This window comes from Rhinopithecus bieti, unplaced genomic scaffold (genome assembly GCF_001698545.2).
Source record: "Rhinopithecus bieti isolate Rb0 unplaced genomic scaffold, ASM169854v2 scaffold_35595, whole genome shotgun sequence".
Classification (NCBI taxonomy): Eukaryota; Metazoa; Chordata; class Mammalia; order Primates; family Cercopithecidae; genus Rhinopithecus; species Rhinopithecus bieti.
Window position 1 is genome coordinate 1,186,280 of NW_016815333.1, and position 21,665 is coordinate 1,207,944.

General features: G+C 34.3%; 1 protein-coding gene across 10 annotated transcripts in view; it reads right to left on the reverse strand.

Moving 5' to 3' along the window:
* The window catches only part of ZEB1 (zinc finger E-box binding homeobox 1), a 217,508-nt gene that overhangs the window by 134,687 nt on the left and 61,156 nt on the right, over positions 1-21,665 (reverse strand). For 5 of the 10 annotated variants that reach the window (XM_017853101.1, XM_017853097.1, XM_017853098.1 and 2 more), the window contains one exon: positions 9,654-9,796. The exons of 4 other annotated variants lie outside the window; for them this stretch is intronic. The gene's annotated coding sequence lies outside the window, so the exon portion shown is untranslated. Of the gene's footprint in view, positions 1-9,105; positions 9,185-9,653; positions 9,797-21,665 lie in introns of all 10 variants that reach the window. One more of the 10 variants, XM_017853099.1, reaches the window with a different exon arrangement.

Sequence of the window (21,665 nt, forward strand, 5' to 3'; positions counted from 1 at the left end):
AAAGTTTTAAGTTAGGAGAGCTCAAGCTATTTTATTAACTTCTTCTGGACTGTTACATACTCATAAAGGTAATGGATCCTTCCTCCACTAAAAGAAATATATCCAAACTTTTGCTTTAATTTCAGAGAGATCCAGACTCCCTGAAGCCTATCCATGGGTCCTGAGCGGAGATACTCTTAAAAGCACAAAAACTTCATTCCTTCAGGTAATTTCACATCAGGTTTCTAAAAAGAAAAAAACCTACATAGCTATCACATGGTGGTGAGTAAAGTAAAATTATATTTATAGATAATCTAAACATCAAGACAATAATACATGCTCTTATGACTGGTGGATTTTTCAGTAATTCAAAGCTTCCCAAATGAAGTTTTTCTCTCTCTCCTCACACCAGCTTGTGATTTCTGCTACAGTCTGGCCAGTTTCTCACTCTGCCAATATATGCTGTACTTTTTTCTGCATCAATTCTCCTGAGATGTTACCCTTGCCTGCAGTGTTCTTGCCGTACATGTTCAAATCCCACCTATTTGTCAGGACCCAAATTAAATTCTACCACTTCCATCATCTCTTTTTTGATACTGTAGCCCATAGTTTATTTTCGTGGGATTTACTGCTTTTATAAACACTACTAAAACAGCGAGTCATATAATTTGTGTTATCACATTGTTTTTGTATGTTCTGAGTATCTCTACAATGGTGCCAGTAACAAAAGGTAGGAATACTTCTCACTATCATCTTAGGCTATAGCACTATTATACATGACATATTTCATAAGTAATTATTAAATAAATGAATTAACTTCAATGGCTTCTGAAAATACTGATTTGGTTGCTCAATGTAAACCTGAATTAGAGGCAAAAATTTAAAAGAAAAAACAACTCAATGTATATTTACAGTGTTGTGCAACAACAACAAAAAACCTAAGTGAAATGAAATTGACCATTTAATTTTTAAAACTGTATTATCTGTTAAGTGACAATGCCCAAAGCTAGAGAAAACTCTATAAACTGAAGTACATGATCATGATTACTTAGTTGTTCCTCTCCACCCCATGGACATGATGGGATAAGAATAAACTGCCTTGATTTTAGTTCCAGTTTTGTGGTCTAAATATAGCACTGAATCATAACTGGCTGGCATAAAAGTCTATTTAATGTTCCAGGAGGTCTTAGGCATTTGTTTCATTCAGTGCTAGACTTATTAGTTATTTTCATACAAAATTTTCCAAGAGTATAACTAGTCCCAGGCAGCATCGAAAAGTGGTGAAGTCCCTCCTTTACAGCTCCTACATCACTCTTTTGGCATCACATTGCTTTAAAATCAGGTGTGTTCAACCTGCTCTCTGATGCTGAGGGCTCCCCCTGTGGCACCCTGCCTAGGTTTGTGCTCAGGTCAGACCTCATCCCTAGCTTTCTTTTCTTTCCCCTGCCCAAATTTCATGAATATTTACTTCAGTCCATTAAAGTCTTACTAAATAAGTAGGTTATTTCCTATAAACAAACTCATTTTAAGGTGTGTTTATTGTGCTAATTAAAGGAAAGACTAAAATGTTGGAAAACAATGTTTTAAGTTTGAAGGCATTTCACCAATGCCTTTCATATCATAAACTTAGGAACTGCTACTCTTCTTGCATAAAGTTAGCACTAGTTTAGAGGAAGTATATTCTATAAATAAAAAGAAAAAAAAAAGCACGAGGTGTGACAAAACCACTCCTAACACATTTAGGAAAAGTATCTCGGGAGATTTAGAGGTGAAGAACAGTGAGAATAGACAAGATTTGCAGTTTTCCATATGTAGAACTACTTGTTAGCACACGGTTGTTAATGAAGGTAAAGTTATTCATTAATTCAGTTAATAAAACAGTTAATTAGTTGTATAAAGCAGATCTGCGCAATGTTTCACAGGTGACTTAACTGTATCAGAAATTGAATTTGTTAATCCCCTCTATTACTAAAGCATGAGCAACAATCCACTTCTTCTCCAGTATTTGGACTTAATGAAGGGCCATTAACTCCTGCCCAAGTCCGGACCCAGGAGTTATCTCTGGTGTATCTGATTCTTCATCCCCTCATCCAATTAATCCCCACATCCTATAAGTTCTAACTTGTAAATATCTCACTATATGCCCACTTCTCTTCATCCTCATTGTCACCACACTAGTCAAGCCCCAGTATCTCTTTCCCAGATTTACTGTGAAGTTTACTAAATTCACACCCTTCCATCCTTCATGATGCAGATTCAGCAATCTCAGAAAAATGCAAATCTGTGGTACATGCATTCGACAGAACATTACACAACTATGTGAACGATTAGCAATCATAGTTAACAATATGGACAAATCTCATAATCATAATGCTTCTTTCACCCAAGTGAATACACATTGTATGCCCCTATTTATATAAAGTATAATGTAGGCAATACCCTCCATATACAGTGAGAAGTCAGGCAAGAGGTCTCCTTGGTGGGCAAGAGACAGGACTGACTGGAAGGAAAATGAAGGGGAACTTTTAGGACGCTGGTATTGTTATTTTTCTTCATCTGGGTGTTCATCATGTAGGTGTGTTAAGTCTGAAAATTCATGAAGCAGTATGCTCACACTTCTAGATGTATTAGGCATTAATAAAAAATTTTAGAAAAAATACAAATCTGATGGTCAATGTCTTCCCACTGTTCTCAAGCTAAAGCCCAAAGGCTAATAACTAATACTGACTTGCAAGATATTTCACCATACAGTGTCATCTTTCCCTCTCTCCATGTCTTTTATCTTGAATGTGTTTTGTTCTTCTTCTTCCTTTATGATTCTCACGTCTGCTGTGCCCTCAGCTCAAAACACCACCTTGCCTTCTCATTTGGTTTAAATCTAATGTGCCTCAGATTCAGTTAAAATGTCATTTGTGCAACCTGAAATAGATTGTAGTTTTGTTTTCTGACCCCAGATTGGGTTCTGATCACCTCCATCTTCCCACCATCACTCCTCTTTAGCTGTGAGGGCAGGCAATGTGTTTTGTTTACCACTCTATTCTCACAGTTCTCTATAGATTTGATGATTGAATATATTTACTTATATCCTATACAAGGACATGGCAGGTAGCTGTGGCAAAGTTTCAAAGTCTAACTACTCCAATATAAATGATTAGATTGCTAAGAGTGTTTGATATGCAAACTTAAAGGAAATAAAAGTTAAACGTTAAATTGTTTATACACAAAAAGATATAAGCCATCCATATATCTCTCAAGCATAGGGAGAAGTCACTTTTAATGGTTCTTAAATGTATTTGAAAGTTCTATTTTAAAAAATAATCTATGGCAATAAAACTCTAAAACAAAATCATAAACTTTTAGTCATTGTCTACACACAGATGTTGAATTATTTTTAATGTAATGAAAACCAAGAACCCAGCACTGTTTTAATGAATTGAGTGAGGTCAACTAATTACTTCAGTTTCTTTTAATGAGAAGTCACAAAAATTTAGTATCTGTCTACCTCAACTTTTTTGAAAAAAACTATTTTACAAATATTTGCAAACATTCCTAAGAAGATTTTAAGCTTTTCTAAATTAAACATAAAATAATTGGATGAATACAAAGTAAAAATATAACTTTTTATTTGTTAGAATTACCCATGGAAAATAACACAGGTGGCCTATCAAGTGGCATTCACAAACTGTTCTTCCTGATAAAAAAGCAAATATCTGGTCACTTTTTATAATGGCAGAAACGCATAGAGTGATAATTACCTTGAGTGAAAATGTCCAAAGGAATAAAAACAAAACCAAAACTATAATGTTTCAGAAGCCAGTATCATTTTCTATAATGAGCTTTACACTATGCATTTTAGAATCATTAAGCATAATTTAATTTAAATAAAAAATATAAATAGTACAGCTGGGCATGGTGGCTCATGCCTGACAGTCCCAGCTCTTTGGGAGACCAAGGTGGGAGAATCGCTTGAGCTCAGGAGTTTGAGACCAGCCTGGGCAACATGATGAGACCCCCGTCTCAACAAAAAACACAGAAAAATTAGCTCAGCATCTTGGTGCACACCTGTGGTTCCGGCTACTCGGGAGGCTGAGACAGGAGGATGGCTTGAGCCTCAGAGGTCGAAGTTCCAGTGAGCTGTGGTTGTGCCACTGCACTCTAGGCTGGGTGACAGAGTGAGACGTGAGCCTATGTCTCAAAAAAAAAAAAAAAAAAAAAAAAAATATTAATATATATATATATATACCTATATATATGGATACATAATCTATATAAAAGTATAGTAACTATTTTACATTTATATTTGTAGTTGTTCAGCTTGTTATTTTTTTCTACTCCTTTCAGAAAATAATTGGTCTTCTGTTTATCGATCCTCTAAATTCTTTATTATTATTCATTTTGGATAAATGACTAGATTTTAAACTAGGCAGATTTTACTGGTTAGTACCAAGAAAGAAAAAGGAAAATGGTATTTCCTTTAATTTGAGAAAAATGGTATTAGTTTGCTATTAATACAGACTGCTTATTACCATTTCTAAAGTCCTATATACATAAAGCATCTTATGATCAAAAAGACCTAAAAATGCCCTAATCACTGAAAAACAACATGAAGTGTACACAGGCTACTGGAGAATTTCTTTAACTAGGGTTCAGAACCAAAACTGTCCCAATAATGCCCAGTTTAATGTTTATTAAGGCAATTACCTACTTTTTTAATATTCTAGAAATACAAAAATAACATTATTCACCTACTTTCTTGAGTTTTAGTTTTGGAGACAGAATTTGAAAAGAGAAAAAGGGATTTAAATTACAATGGATAATTCATTTTCTTTTTAATCTATCTTCAAGAACTTATCATATAGTCTTGTACTTTATTGGAAGGCCATTTTAATGTTAACTAGTAGAGTTCACTCAAAGGGCAGAACAGAAGAAATCATTAGCAAACTGACGCTCCCATTTAGGCTAGTATTTTCAAGTTTAATTAATTGAAGGTAAACGTATTTTTCTTTTAAAAATCAGTATGAATTTTAAAGAAAAAAACTTTTCACAAGTCTTACATTTCCAAATGAATGAAGATAAGTTACTTAAATTATTTAACTTCAGTTTATCAGTAAAATGATCACATTAGACTAGATTACAGTGGTTGTTGACCAATTTTTTTGTTATGAAATCCTCTGAGAATATGGTGAAAATTATGGACATTCTCCCCAGTAAAAACACATGTATACAACATATGACTGTAATTTTAGGGGATTCACAGAATCTCTGAAATCCATCTAAGGATCCCCAGGTAAAAAGGGTACTAGATTATATTTCAGGTCTTTTGTAGCTTTAAATTATGGCTACAGAAATAAGGCAAAAGCCTTTAAACAAAAGGAAGTCAGTCTTGAGAATAAAAGTGAAAACACAGACACAACTCATTACTCATTGCTGTTGAAGACATTAGCTAAGAAAGGCTGAACACCTTACTTATATATAGATGTGTTAATCTGACAAAACAATTCATACCAGAGACATTAGAGGTTAGGCAAAATCAGATTCTTACATAAACCCAGGATATTTCTAGACATGAAAATGTGTGACATTCACAGCTTTCAAATGACAGTAAATTGTCTTCCTCATCCCAACTCCACCATCACCACCAGCTCCAATTCCTTCCTTCTTGGAGTGAGGAAATAATATTATATACTGAAAGCTATATTTGAGACCTTTCAGGTGACTGTTTTGGGGGAGGGGCAATATTTTCAGATTCTGACATTTCTTATTTAAAATAATTATTGGATCACACATACACACAAAAACTTACCTGTAGTTCTTGTTCTCTGAAGGAAATGCAGTAATTGAAAACATCCCCACACTCTTGGGTACATTCTCCTAAGCGTGAATGGATTTGGAATGCGCCATAGCTTAACTTTGGAACTGCTAAATTATGCCACTCTGCATTGGCAGTTGGCATCCACCTGCCTACATAAATAATAATGTAAACCCGTCACCTAGAGTCATGCACCTTCTGAAGGAAAAATATTCTCTGGAGGGAGAGGGAAGTGGTGCAATGACTGTCTTTCGAGACAAATAGTCTCTTCTGTAGCGCTTAAGGAGGGTAGATCCACACTACTAAGGAGGTGACTGTATGCTTCAAAAATAGTACTAAAATTAATACATAAAAAATGTTAAAGAATGAAAACGGAAAGATGTTCCTCTGTAAAAGAAGCTCTTAGGAGACCAACTGTTGAACTGGTCAGGATCCAATGGTCAACACCAGAGCAAAGAATTACAAGTACTTAAATACTTGTAACAAAGTAGGCCTAATCCTGGCATTCAGTAGCCCTGTATTTTGTGTTAATGCTTGACTACCAGAGATTTATGTGACAGATGCAATGGAAACCAATGGTAGGAAAATACCTTGAAATGGCCAAAACCCTGAAAACTGCTATGGTTACTGCCAAGGGAGAATTAGTTTTCAAGAGAAATGATAGCAGCAATGTGCTGTTAGATGATCTACATTTTATAAATTCAAGTAATCATTCAAATTATAAAACTTCATAAACCTTACACGTTAATGTAATAATTTAGATTTAAAATGTTTAAATATGTATGGACTAAATCCTTGTCATTTGACCCCTCTTCTGTCTTAAACGTACTAGATCATTAGGAAGAAATGGGCTACAGATATTTTCTAGTTTACAGGCTGCTTTTTGGAGGGTTATTAAAATCCTGTGCAGAGGAAGACACGCTCTATTTTCTAGTCCTCCAAGATCAGGCAGCCTGATGATGTCTTCTTCTCAAGTTAAACCAGAGAAGGGTTGTCAGATAAAATACAGGACACCCAGTCAAATTTGAATTTTGAATAAGCAGTAACTTTTTTGGTAAAAGTTTGCCCCAAATATAGCATGGGACATAATTACACTAAGCCATTATTTGTTATTTACTTGAAATTCAAATTACACTGGACATCCTGTTTTGTTTTGTTTTTTTCCTTCTGCTAAATTTGGAACCTCTAAACAAGGGGAATTTGCAGGGTCATCCAGTGGATTTTAGCATGTATGAGGCTAAAATGAGAATTCCACTCATTGTCTAGATCTGAACTGTGGAATATGGTAACTACTAGCCACGTGTGGCTATTGAGCACTTGAACTGTGGCTAGTCCAACATAAGATGTGCTATGAGTATAAAATACTCAGACTTTGAATGCTGAGTATGAAAAAAATCTCATAAAACATTCTATTAATTATATGTTGAAATAATATTTTTGTGTCTATTGGGTGAAATAAAATGTAATGAAAACTAATTTTGCCTCTATTTTCTTAAATGGCCATTAAGAACTTAAAATTACATATGCGGCTTCTATTTATGGCTCGAATTATCTTTGTACCATATAGTGCTGGTCCAGATGCCTCCAAAGGCTAGAATTTCTTTGTTGTCCCATCTCTAAAAAAAATTATTGGTAAACACATGAGACTGCTTCTCTCACTTCCCTCCAGCTATCAGAGTAGGTAAAGAGCATGATCATGCCAGGGGAACAAAATTTCTAGTAGGGACTAGCATGAAGTGGCTAAGAACACTTCAAAAACAAAAACAAAATGTGGCATACTGATACTGATGAAAGACAAATCAGAAACCTGATCTTTGACGAATCATTCTAACATGATTAAAAAAAAGAAATAAACTCTAATATGGGTATGTGTATATGTACACATGAAAATCAAATCTTCTCCCAGATACTAGTTTCAATGGAAGAAACCCTCAGTACCACTATTTTGGGTTTTCCCTCCTACACATGATCAAAATCATACAACAATGGTTGATTTTCTCACCTACTATGAATTGAGATGGATAAGTTATTAATAAGAATTATTAGGAAACGATCTTATTTTTGATACTGTAGCTACAGAGGGCAAGATCTCATAGATCTCATAGGTCCCCATTTTATTTATACATCCTACAAAGAAGTATGTTTGGGGAGATTACAAGTATTTTAGTTAGAATAAATCTTTAGTTTGGTTAAGAAATAATAACCTGTTTAGTTATTTCTATAACCCACCTTATAATTTTCATTAGGTTGGAGATTTAATTCAAAGTGTTTTCTCAACTGGCTAAAGGATATAACACATTTGTCCATTCTATTCTATGCTGTTATAAAGGCTAAGATATTTAGCATACTCTTGCAAATAAAAATTCAAAAAAACTGTACATATATATATAGGTTATCTCTATACACCCAATAATCTATATTTCTTTTCTAATAAAACCTACATGATAATCTGTTTTGAAGATTTAAATCTTTTAAGTTTACCTGCAGTTATAATAACCAAGACTAGTTCTAACTCCTCAATCGTTTACATACAAAAAAAGTAAATTGGTTCTCAAGGTTTTCAAAAGGTCCAGTTTGTATTTTTTCCTCATTCTAACAGCAAACACACAAGTATTTTCTCTTTAATATCTTTTATTATACAGATATAGGAAGAACAACGGTTTTGAAAAGACAAAAAAATTATCCTGCATCAGAGGCAGAGTTGCTAGACAAAAAATCAGCAGATTACTCCCCAATTTAATGGTCCATAAGTTGTTCACATTTTGTAGAACTAAAGTCTTCAGGATCACTTTAAGAGCTTTAAGAAAAGATGAATGAAATGAAATGGACATATTTGATTTCTTCATCAGTACTTTAAGTCCTCATTGTTAATACTACAGAATACTGGGAATTGTAATCTAAAATGTTTTACTAGACATTTAGTCTCTTGTTATTCAACGTATTCTTGTCTAAGACTGACCTAATGCTAATATTAATGACATTTTTGAAATCAGCATGCTTCTGTTCTTCCCCATAGTCAATTAATGATATCCAAATGACATTTTAATTTAAGACTGGTCATTTTGAGAGATATCTATAGATTATATAAGTGAACAATAAGGTTTTCTGATGTTAGAATTTGGAAGTAAAGCACAGACATTAATCTGTTTATCCTTCGTAAGGTTTCCCTGATAGAACCAACATATTTATTCTTCATTTCCTGAAGACAGGAAGAAGTTGTAAGATGAAAAAGAAATTGCCAATTTTAAGTAATTTTTTCAAGTTTTAAGTAATCTTTTCAATTAAGATCTGACATAAAAAATGTTATGATTACATACCTTTTAAAGATTAGATGGTCTTTGCTTCCACACTTTCTGAAGTGTAATACAGAATACAAAATTGTTTGAGGGGCTTTCCCTGAAGTAAAGATAAGATACAGCTTCAAAAAGATCATGAAAAGTAATTCTTCAAAGCTGGTTCTATCAACTGAAACTATTATGTCACTAGAGGGCCTAAATGGTGTCATTGTTTCAAAATTCCTAATCCATATCTCAAGACATACAAAAAAATTCTTGATTAACCCCAGCAGTTATTAACTGAATATAAAGGCAGACTAAACTAGAAACAGGTTTTATTATGACTGGGATTTTTTTTTTTTTAAAGTAAAACAAAACAAAAATATCATACCTCCCCAGGGCAGTGCTTCACTTCTAAATAACGAAAAGCACCTCTTGATGAATGTGTGATGTCCTACCCACGGGTAGCTGTCTGGGCCTCCCTTCTGTGAGAACATCTGAAGGGCTCACACCCTCGATGGAGCATTCCAAAACCAGTCTTAGGTTAGGAGCCTGGGCCCACGAGTGCGCACTTACTACACAGTGCTTACCTTTAGAGAACAAGGTGGCTGACACAAACTGATCAAGTTCTCACACCCCACACCTCCAAGAACACTGAAAAAGATCTGCAGATCTTTCTTGGTGCAGGAGGGACCTCTTTATATTCCTCTTGTGGTGGAAGTTTAAGGTTGTCCTGAGGGAGGAGAGAAGAGTAAAAGATTATACTGAGATCATACTATTTGGATCAAGCTTATCTTTCCATATTACAAAATGAAGTTTTGAGAACAGAAATTAGATGAAATCATGAGTATGCTTAAAATCACATTCTCTTCATTCACAAAAAATATCTCCTCTAAATACTGCATGTTTCAAACATTACTCCTTAGACCCAAAACCTTAAGTGACTAGTTCAATGTCTACCCCCATCTCTGGGAAGTTGAGAAGTTGAAAAAAATACAGAAAAACTGTAGGCTGCCAAATGATCATAGTTATAAATTCCGTTTAAAAAATATATATATAGCTAAACTCATTAAAAAGCAATGAGTTAGAGCCAGCGGAAATTCTGTCCTCCCTTTGTATTTCCAACATAATGGCATATGCTATTTCCTAACAACTAACAGAAAAGTAGACCTTTGAATTGTGTTAAATGCCACAGAATCAATAAATTACTATAATCAATAAATTAATTTAGTATGAATCAACAGTAGAATCAATCTACTAGAATATAAAACTCCATGAGGAAAGGAAGTTTGGCTTTGTTTTTTGACACACTGATTATCTGTAGTAACTTAAATAGGTCCTGGTACATAGTAAGCATTTAAAAAAATTTTGATTATTAAGAAGAATATTAACCAATCATTCAATACTCTTAAGGTGAAACTTACATAAAATGAAACAAAAGCCTACAAATGTTCTGAGGAGCTTGAAAATATGTTATACAAAATAATACTAATATAAATGTTTAATTATATATTAAATAACTGTTAGGAATACAATATTTTAAAATGCCATATCCTAAAATATGAATGAGAAAATACTATAAATAAATTATTATAATCCAAACTCCTTGAAAGGAATGGAATGCTTTAAGATCAGGAAATCATGCAGAGTACTTTAAAATATATTATTAAATACCAAGTATCAGAAGAAGAATATTAATACAGATGAAAAGTAATATACCTTCTTAATGCTTTAGTATTAACAGTTTTCGTCCAGAGTGTAGAGCAATATAAATCAAGTGATAAAATGGTTGTCTATAGATATAATTCTGCCTAAGTAAATCATTACCATAATATTAAATTGAAATCAGAAGATGCCATTCTATAAGTATGATTTTCTTACGTATTTTAATATGTACATTTTGTCTGACTGCAATAAACAGAATCTTATTCATTTGTTTTCCTTTAACTTAAACTATTATTAAAAACACAGAGACTTACTTCCTTTAAATGTTTTCCAACTGTTTCCAAATCTGATAAATTGGGGAGAAAAAGAAGAAACACTGGTAGGGTGTGGTGGCTCATGCCTGTAATTCCAGCACTTTGAGAGGCCGAGGCGGGTGGATTACAAGGTCAGGAGTTCAAGACCAGCCTGGGCAACATGGTGAAACCCCATCTCTACTAAACATACAAAAATTAGCTGGGTGTGGTGGCAAGCACCTGTAATCCTAGCTACTTGGGAGGCTAAGGCAGGAGAATTGCTTGAACCCGGGAGGCAGAGGTTGCAGTCAGCCAAGATTGTGTCACTGCATTCCAGCCTGGGTGACAGAGCAAGACTCCATCTCAAAAAAAAAAAAAAAAAAAAAAAAAAAAAAAAAAAAAAAAAAGAAGAAGAAGAAGAAATGCTAAAATCAACATCAGATTAATGGTACTGATAAAGGACTGAATGTATATACTTTTAAAAATCTAATATGTAAGGGCAATAGAATCAGAAGAAACAGCTATTTATAAAGTACTTGATTCCATTTGACCCCAAAATCTGAAAATGTAGAATTAAAACTCAGAACATACTGGACAATGTGTATGGTGCATTTCATTTCAGAGTAGAAGATATCATTTGCTGTATGGTCAAAACCACAGTAAGAAAACAGGTAGTAAACTTGGGATGTATGTCCACCCTTCATCACTAAAATAATGCTTTAATGGACAGATTATGCTTTGATTATAGGCAGTAAAAAACTTTCCACATTTCACACATAATTCAATTTTATATCTTATCTTGGGGAATCAGGTTTAAATGTGAAAAAAAGAGATTTAAAACAAAACTTTAGGCTAAAGAAATAAGTGTACACAAAAACTCACTTAATTTAAAACAATTTTCCTATTTTCAACATCCTGTAAGCCTCTGAACTAACTCTGGGGGGAAGGGATGAAAACGGTTACCAAGTACTAAGTGCAGATAATATGACAAAAAGAGCTAAAACGGGGTAAAGGCCAACACAAAGTTGGAAATCCTACTGAAAGGAAAAGACTGCTAGCTGGTTGAATCTCCAAGGCCAACAAGGGCGAAAAGGGAAAACAAACTCCCAAGACAGAGGAACTGACTAGAAACTTACTCATGCTGTGGATAACGGATCCCTTGCCTCATTTCCACCTCAGAGGATGAAGTCTAAGTTTACCACATTCAGAGATTTCATGCTGAATTTTTAATTTCACCTGCAAATACAGACTACTAAGCCATACTAACATCTCACTTTAAGTTCCCTACAAAACTTCCCTGAGCAATCCACTTTCCTTCTTTAATGCTGGCCAATGTTTCTCATGCAATCTGTAGTGAAGGACTATTTTCTCCCCATGTTCATGGACTACCATCATGACTATACTCAGCTCACTCAACATAAAACTCTCCAGGCAACTGAGTTAAAACTACTGGCCTGCTCTTCAACCAGGGAGACAGGTGATATGTCTGAATGACAGAAATATGACATGACTATAAGAGTTTCTAAACCAATACAGAAATTGAGAGTAAGCATTTAGTCATGGATTGATTAACAAACCAGCACCAGTTCATAGCCCATTCTTCAAGGAGCAGTGGTGTAGGCCAGGCACAGTGGCTCAAGCCTGTAATCCCAGCACTTTGGGTGGCCAAGGCAAGTGAATCACTTGAACTCAGGAATTCCAGACCAGCCTGGGAAACATGGAGAAACCCTGTCTCCACTAAAAGTACAAAAATGAGTCAGGAGTGGTGGAACATGCCTGTAATTCCAGCTACCTGGGTAGCTGAGGCAGGACAATCACTTGAATACAGGAGGTGGTAAGGCTGCAGTGAGCTGAAATGACGCTACTGCACTCCAGCCTGGGCGACAGAGTGAAACTCTATCTAAAAAAAAAAAAAAAAAAACCACTAATCTAGGTTACAGTAGTAGGATCTTTTTTTTTTTTTTTTTGAGACGGAGTCTCGCTCTGTTGCCCGGCTGGACTGCAGTGGCCGGATCTCAGCTCACTGCAAGCTCCGCCTCCCGGGTTTACGCCATTCTCCTGCCTCAGCCTCCCGAGTAGCTGGGACTACAGGCGCCAGCCACCTCGCCCGGCTAGCTTTCTGTATTTTTTAGTAGAGACGGGGTTTCACCGTGTTAGCCAGGATGGTCTCGAACTCCTGACCTCGTGATCCGCCCGTCTCGGCCTCCCAAAGTGCTGGGATTACAGGCTTGAGCCACCGCGCCCGGCCAGTAGTAGGATCTTATGATACTCTTCCTTTATACTTTTTATTGAATCCAATTTCCAGTTTTAATTCTCGTGGGCCCTTAGAAACTACTCACTAATAAACTATCAGTGACTTATTCCAGTATATTCCTTTTACCAGTTCTTTCTACAACACTGTACAACAGAATTTTTGGCAATGGTAAAATTGTTCTATAGCTTCATTGTTCGAAAAGGTAAACATTAGCCATATATGACTACTGCCCATTTGGAATGTGGCTGGTGTGACTAAGGTACTGAATTTTTAATTTTACCTAAACAGATATAAATTTAAATTGCACATCAGGCTGGTGGCTACCATACTGAACAGTACCAGTGCAGTGCTAAAGTGTTACATTATTGTCATGTAACCTTTTAAAAATTTAGCATTTAAAAAAAACACCTATTTCCTTCAATTCTAACAGAAATATTTTAATTGTGACTATCACTTTCCATATGTACATTTAGTTATGTACATACTTGTAATCATGGCATATAAATTTACTATTTTATTTTCACTTATACCAAACATTTCTCCTTATTTCTGGAACTACACTATCTAAACTTGTGGCCACTAGTCCCATTTATCTATTTAAATTTAAATAATTAACATTAAATTAAAAATTCAGTTTCTCAGTTGCCTTAGCCACATTTTAAGGGCTCAGTAGCCACATGTGGCAAATGGCTACCATATTGGACAGTGCAATCATAGAATATTTCTATCACCACAAAGCTCTCCTGAACAGTGTTGTTCTATAGTCTCCAAAAATAATCATTTAAATGTAATATTTTATGTTGCTGTGCTATAATTAGTCTTTAAGCTGGGAATTTTCTATATATATATATATGAGAGATTGATAATTAGCGTAGTATTTCCTAATATGTCATTATGATATTTCTAAACATTATTGTGACTCTCAGCATGTATTCCTGCATTATTTCCCAAAAGGGTCTGTTAGCACTGCTTACTTGCAAATATTAGATTTCTCTTTTTAAAAATTGATGTCCTTTAATACAATGAAAAAAACCTCCTATTTATTTATTATTCATATGTCTTTATTTTCATATTCTTAATCTGTCACATTCATTTCTCATTTATGTTTCAGAATCTTGATATCTAAACTTGCATATTTACAATAATATATAACTTATAGCCATTATCACTTTCCCTATAATTTTTAACGCAGTTTCCACAAGTTTCTATTATCCTTTTAATCATAATATTTTGGTCCAACACAAATTTTTAATATTCAAGTATCTTCTGGGTGAGTTCTACTAATTCTTCAAATATGAGATGTAAAGGTATTCTCTCTGCTACCTTTTCTAACTCCTATGGATGATTTTTGTCTAATTAGTTTTCCAGTGTATCACTGAATAGTACTATCCAACACCACTGAACAAATATCCTTTAAGTGCCCCTCTCTTAGGAAAGAATATTCTGTCATACATTTAGTTATTGTGTATGTTAACAGATGGGACAAATTTTATATTCCTAATAGTCCTCCAGTAATCTATGTTTTACAAAATGAAAACAAGCTGATTTTTTCAGTATTCCTCTTAAGAAAACAGTTGTATTAATTCAGGGAAGTATGAGTAGAAGAAAAGAATGAACGTAGATAGCATGTTCTACTCAAAAATTAAGAAAATAATTTGCTGGTCTATCACCTATTCAGGATTTCTTAACTCACAAAATGTTAAATGTTTGAAACTAGTAAAGGGGCTGGTTTCACATATGTATTGACATTGGCAGAAACCAAGGTGGCATGCAAGCAGAAGCAGAGAAACTGAGGTCTGAGTCAGCCACAAGGATTTGCATAAGTCATGGGATGCAGGCCATGTCTCTTCACTCTCACTGGCCATGAAATCAGGCTTCAAATGAAATTTACGCCTCTTTTTTTTTTTTTTTTTTTTGAGACAGAGTCTCACTGTCGCCCAGTCTGGAGTGCAGTGGCACAATCTCATCTCACTGCAACCCCTGCCACCTGGGGTCAAGTGACTCTTCTGTCTCAGCCTCCCAAGTAGCTGAAACTACAGGCGTGCACCACCTACGCCCAGCTAATTTCTCTATTTTTAGTAGAGAGAGGGTTTTACCATGTTGGCCAGGCTAGTCTTGAACTCCTGGTCTCAATGATCTGACCTCCTTGGCCTCCCAAAGTGCTGGGATTACAAGCGTGAGCCACTGGGCCCAGCCAGAAAATTTATACTTAAATCTCCAAAGGACAGAGAAGTCTCTTCTGGTATCTGGGTAACACACCTATTCTTGCATCATTGTCACGGTTTTAGACACTCTTGCTTTAAAACCTTCTGATATTTAGTAGGACAAGACTTCTCATTACAGAATCACTATAAAATAAATCACTAGAAATTTGGAAGTTAGAGATTCAACCCAAAATCTGTAAATTACTTTTAGTCAAATAATTTGCCAATATTCTTGATTTAGAAACAGTTTCTCTCCTTTTATTTGAATCTTAAAATTGTTTCAAATACACTGGATGTTAACTTATTTTCCAAAGATCTAATATCTCCCTCAAATGTATTGCTAGATATTACATCTTGTTTGTTGCAATTCTGAATGGGATATTTACCCAGAATGATTTTCACATGATATAAAGATACAGTATATTTGGTACTTTATTAAATTTTATTATTTAATAAATGATTTTAGAGCTGACTACTGTAGATTTTCTAGGTAATCATGTCATCTACAAATGAAATATTTTAGTTTTATTGATTTTCAGATTTTGTTTATTACAAGTATTAAATAAAATGGGGTTAGTGATGATGGGTGGACAAATTAGTTAACAAAATGGTGATTGTTTTGTTCCTGAATTTAAGTTTATTGCCATTCATTCTACAGCTTTGGTTAGATGATACTATTCAGCTTGTTGATTTAATGAAGTATCATGTTCTTTGAAGTTCAACTCATCACTCACAGTTAGTTCATCACAAAATAATGTATTTGACCAAATAAAACTGGGAAAAGGTCTCCAACTCCTATAGGACCAACACTGTATATACGTTGACTACATAAAATTATCCTAATACTGACAATTTTCATTAAAATAAAATAAGAAGTATCTTTATTCTGTGAAAGTCCTCAGAGTCACATGTAAAATGGGTACTCAAGGTGCTATGTGGTCCCTGTAGTATCTCAAGTTACCTTTGGAATATTACACTAGGTATTTAACAGATGATAATTAAGACATCAGGCTTCTTTCCAGTATACATTGTTTCAGGCATATCAAAAAGGTGTAATTTACGAAGGAAATTTCTTCTTATAGAAGAATTTCCACTAATAAATGTGTAAGGGGTGGCAGATTTAAAAATTCATTCTCTTGCAAACCCTAATGACAGAATTGATTCAAAGAACAGTCAGCAACTTTTCCCACAGGAGAAAAGATTGGTAGAAAACTCTCAATAGAGAGATTGGGCTGGCACCACTGCCCAATTTTAGCATTCATGAAAGTATGACAAGCAGACATATGCTCCTTGATGTGATGCAGTATAAAGAAACAGTTCCATGTGTGAAGTATTCCTGCATGCCTTCCATCCTCAACACCTAAACCAAAGTTGAACCTGAAACTAATTAAGTCTTTCAAGCCAACTTTTAATTCACAGGAAATTCAGAGGCTACAGGAATAAGTTAGAAGCCAACACAGAAATCCAGAATGGAGGATATTCTACAGGATAAGTTTACCCAGTTTCGTCATTAACACATGAAAGGGAAAAGGGGAGGGAAGGAGGAAGGAGGGGGTTTGGGAGTGAGTGAGGTAGACAAATGGTGGGAAAGAAAAGACCTTTTAATTATACAGCAGTCCTAACAAACAAATGCTATACAGATCTTGGTTGGATTCTCAAAGAACAACCTAAACGTTAAAATGACATTTTTCAGTCAAAAGCAGAGAAATCGAATAACAGAGAGAATATGAGGTGGTTAGCAGTTATTGTTAATTTTGTTGGATATGATAAAGGTATTGTGGTTATATAAGAAAAATTCCTTCTTTTAAAGAAATGCATATGAAAGAATGTAGGAGTGAAAAGACTTGAAGTCTGGGATCTACTTTAAAATAGTTGAGGAAAAGAAGACAGTAGATGAAGCAAATGTGGCAAAATTTTGCTGATTGTTAACTCTAGGCCATGGGGTTTATTACACTAGTCTCTCTTAAGTGTATGTCTGAAATTTTTTACACTAAAGTTTTTTTTGTTTGTTTGTTTAATTCAAGCCTTCGGAACATCATCTATTAAGCCAGATATATTCTAGTACAAGTAAAAATGGAATTACCTACTCTACTACATAACGAACATTCACAACCAATACAAAGCAAGGATGCAAAAGATATGACAGACTGCCCTGTGTGTGATTGGCACAGATTCACCCATGCTTTAAAAGATTCATCTTAAAATTAAATTTGACTTGCACATACTATTGCTGTGTGTGTGTAGAAAGAATACATATATATGTGTGTGTGTGTGTATATACATATATATGGGGGGGAGAATTTGTTAAGTTTCAGTCCAACAATACTTTAGGAAAGAGAATATCAGAAAATGAAATAATTTGTACCCTCAAAACAAACAAACAAAAGAGATGACAGTTTATGGGGTACACTGAACCAATACAAAGAAGGTTATTTTATGTTGATACCTTCCTACCTCCATTTCTCAACAAAAGCATGCTGCTTTCTGATTTTATTAGAGCATATTACTCGGGTATGCATTCTCACAAATTATCTCATGATTCAAATGAGTCCTTCTGTAACTAACTGATACTCCCTTCTCTAACTAACTGATACTCCCTTCTCTAAAAGAGACCAACTGGTCTCAGCTACATAATAGGAGTGTAAACTGTTACAGCCTCACTGTGCTAAACATAAAATAATGGGGTATTTTACACTTAGTAGGTACTCAGGTATTTAAGTAAATGACAGGTATATACATCAACAGAGATATTTGGATTTATACGCTCCTCTTAAAAATGTAAATGCATTTCTACTGGGTAAAGTACATGGCAGAAATACATTTGAACTAGAAAGACTTTCTTATACCCCTTATGTACCTACCACCTGCATATCCACCACTGTTCTAGTGGTTATCATGTATCCCCTCTTATACAAAGTAGGTTACAGAGTAAGATGGGACTGTCTATTTGTCACCTTATTTTCACAACAATTAGGTTATTTTCGTTGGTCCTTGACTTTACTTTTACCGAGTTAATGATTACTTAATGATATGTAAGATTTTTTTCCCCAATACACCACAGTAAGCAAATCCTCCCAAGAAAAAGTTTTTCTTTATGCTAATTGAATTTTCTTATAAACTTCAGTCTTCTTTCATATCATTGCATGTTAATATTTAACATTATATATTTAACATTATATAATTATATCCTTTTCCTAAAAATATTTGCATTCAAACCCCTTGCAAATATTTTAACATTTAAAATACAGTAATTCAAAGCAGAGGTATTATTAAATCTTCTACTAAGCCTATAAAGGGCATCTATTTTAGCTCTCATTTTTTATCTGAAAAATTATTCTAATTATGACTATGTTAGCATCTAGTAGTTCAATAATCACAGCAACTAACTTCTGATGAGTATGTATGTATGCATGTATGAGTATATACATATAAATTTTTTACTTAATGTTCACTTGATGCTAAACCTATCAGAGCATAGACCTCCACGACACTAATACACAACTGGATAATACAGTGGTGCTTCAATGAGCAGATCACAAATACTCCCCCGCCTTTTGAGGAGTAGTGATTCAGTGAGAACATCTGGTAAAGCAGACGTGTGTATACATACATTCAATATATATGTATTATCCATATATCATATAATGTATACATTATATATTTATATTATCTATTTTACATAGTATATATATGTATAATATATGTATCGTGCTTGTTTCAGTTCCTTTCCCTTAAAAATGCTAGACTGCTGTTTAATGAATTGGTAAATTATTCTGAGAACTCATGACACTATTTCAAGAACTAGAAATGCCCTCTAGTGTTGCCCAACAGCAGAGTTTGTAATGACTACTGTCATTATTTAAAATTCATTTATAAAAAGTTAATTCGCCGGGCACGGTGGCTCAAGCCTGTAATCCCAGCACTTTGGGAGGCCGAGACGGGCGGATCACGAGGTCAGGAGATCGAGACCATCCTGGCTAAAACGATGAAACCCCGTCTCTACTAAAAAATACAAAAAACTAGCCGGGCGAGGTGGCAGGTGCCTGTAATCCCAGCTACTCGGGAGGCTGAGGCAGGAGAATGGTGTGAACCCGGGAGGTGGAGCTTGCAGTGAGCTGAGATCTGGCCACTGCACTCCAGCCTGGGCGACAGAGCGAGACTCTGTCTCAAAAAAAAAAAAAAAAAAGTTAATTCAAAGGCAAAAAAATTTAGTAAATGTTGAAACTTTATTTAAAAAAGGAATTTTAATCAACAAGAAAATGTCTGAAAATGAGGCACACTAAAGGAATTTCATGTTTCCCTTGTGAAGTTAAAAAACATTACACTTGACATTAATGAAAAGATCACAGAATGATGCAGAAACACTAGATAATTTATGTGGGACTATCTGAGAAGCCTTGAAATAGTACATGTAAAACTCAATTTGAAGGCATTATACAAAATAATTTTTAGAACAGAATTCTTTTACTCAGTAAATTTGGAAATTAAAACAACCCTAATGAATTCCTCTCATTTCAATTTGGAAAAGGAATATTGGATGGCCATGTGTGTATACACACGACATATATAATAAGGGTACTGAGATGCTAAGATGGCCTCATAATTTTTACAGGTTCGTATATCTAAGATAACTCTGTTTATTAGTGGCACAGCAGGAACTAGGTCTCGGATTTTGTGCTTTAAGTATTCTTTACACGGCTCTTGTCTCCCTAGGGCCTAAGTAGAATGATAGCATAATTCTTTTAGGCTACCACGACACTATATTAATAGCTAGTGGTTTTCAATAGACAACTGTTGACTGGTTACATTATAACTAATTGTGGTCATGGGAAATCATACTTGTATTGAAATAATTTTCTCTCAGCATCTTAAAATGAAAACAAAAATTTCTGTATTGCAAAAAAAAAAAGGCACTAAGTTATAAAGTATTTCTAGATGGCATCTCTAGAAAGCCTTTGAGTGACTGCTGAAATTCAGCTAAGGGGGTCCCAAAGCTTAGATGAGAATTTCACAGACTTTTGTTTGTTTAGCAGTAATAATAAAAGCTCTTTACATACTACTCTGAAATATATATTGTACGTATTTTAAGCACCATCTGCAATTATTTCAGTTGGCACAACTTTATGAATGAAGTAGGATATTTTCAAGATGAAGAAATTATCATTATTGTTATTATTAACTAAACAACATTTGGAGCCCTTTCTATGCACTTTCCATATGCTAGATACTCTTTTAGCATTTTTATATATCAAATAATATATTTTTTCACAAGATACATACTTTTATTATCCCAATTTTACAGGTAAGGAAACTGAAGCACAGTAGAGTTATGCAGCTTTCCGAAGATTGCAAAGCTGGTAAGTGTCAGAGTTAACACTCACACCCAACCAGTATGACTCTGGAGCCCAACTTCTTAACTACTACAACTTGGTAGTTTTAAATGTAAAACTGCTTCATATAATTGTCTTATATGACATTTATAACGTATATAATATTCATGACAGGCATTATGTGTTTGTTCTGCTCATATTCACGTTTCTTGGTATCTCAGAAACTTGTAGATCTTTCCACAGCAGTTTCTCATTTTAAATAAGCTATACAAATAATAAGACTTTTTCAGTCTCTACTAACTGTAAAGAAGGTCAGTCTAATTTTTACATCAAAATGAACAACCTCATTTCATGAGGAATATGAACGGATTAAAATTAATACACTACAGATCAATTTCAAGATATCCTTAAGAAAGGATTGCTTTGTTTTTATAATATCATAAGCCACTATACTTTATTGTAATTACTTGCTTAATGTCTATGTTCCCTGCAAGACCTATGGAATCACATCAGTCTTATTTATGACTATGCCATGCCTAGTGCAATGACTGACATATAGCAGGTTGTTGGTAAGAATGTATTGAATGAATAAATGTGATTTGCTATTCTATCTGTTAAATTTACTTAAAATTTACTAAAAATTTACTTAAAAATAATGATCTCACTATAAATAGCAGCTCAATATTTTAGTAATACCTATTTCACAAAAGTTTTACATATTTATAATTATCAATACCATGATTTTACAAGATGTGACATAAATTTCCTTCAAATAATCCTTGTGACTTATATCAGCAGGAACTCCTTCTTTGTAACTTCTTTATAACTTCTGCCAAATTTTTAAGAATGGATGTAG